Raw genomic sequence first — 1,082 nt, 5'->3', positions numbered from 1 at the left:
GTCATCATCATCATCTCTGCATTGTAATTGGTCTTCCTGTTTCCATCTTTGCCCTTTCCTTTACTTTCCAAACAGATCTAGAATTATCTTTTCAAAACATATGCCATACCATGTTCATACTTCAATTTAACCTTTCCAATGGCCCCCACTTCATGGATGAGAAGCCGAAGTCTTTTCAGTGTCTGCTTTGGCTGAGGCACCACTGCACCTCTCTGCTCTCTTTATTTATTATTCTACATCCCTACCTCCAATTTGCCTACACAGGCAGTCAAGTCCCATCTCCCACACTCGTAACACTAGGCCATTGCAGAACTTTCCCATTGGTGTCTTTGTAGTATATTCAGAGGTGATATTCAAAATATGTCCCTGTTACTCAAAGAGTGTTCCACTGACCAGCAGCTTCAGCATCACCAGATGCTTGTTAAAAATGCAGAATCTCTTCTTCACTCCTCCAACCCCCCAATCAGAATAATCTGCTTTATAACACGATTCCAAAAGATTAGCATGCACACTGAATTTGAGAAACACTGAAAGATTTCACAACTCAAATTTTATTAGTAAGAAGCACACAGAAGGAGGAAGGTAAGGGGGATTCCAGGAAAGGGTTGGAAAGTCATGGGTGGGGTTAGAATGTTGGATTAAAAAAAACATGCCTTTTTACTATAAGAGCCCTGTGAAAGTATTTCACTATTTCAACAACAGCATCAATTGTAAGTACTCATAAACTGAAGAGTAACCTCTGAGTATAGTAAAATACTATGAATGGGTTACAGGTGCATTCTATATTGACACAAAACCCTGAGTCTTTCTTAGCATCCAAGTGCAACTTTGAGTCAACAGAGACCCAAAGCCCATGTACAGAAGCATGAATAGATTAAATCTGGGGTTCCTAAAAAGGTGGAGCTGAGCCCGATATAAATCTGACAATAGATCCCCAATATCTCAGCGAGCACTGAGCATGTTAACAATACCTGTTCTGACCACCAATTCTCTAAGAGCTGCCAATGAGGTTTGCCCTACATCTCCAACAATCTAAATTTTGTAGCCAGCTGAATGGGTCTACTTCCATCTAAATTGTAGTC

Source organism: Myotis lucifugus, unplaced genomic scaffold (assembly GCF_000147115.1).
Source record: "Myotis lucifugus unplaced genomic scaffold, Myoluc2.0 scaffold_45, whole genome shotgun sequence".
NCBI classification, from domain to species: Eukaryota; Metazoa; Chordata; class Mammalia; order Chiroptera; family Vespertilionidae; genus Myotis; species Myotis lucifugus.
This window is presented reverse-complemented; position numbering follows the sequence as displayed.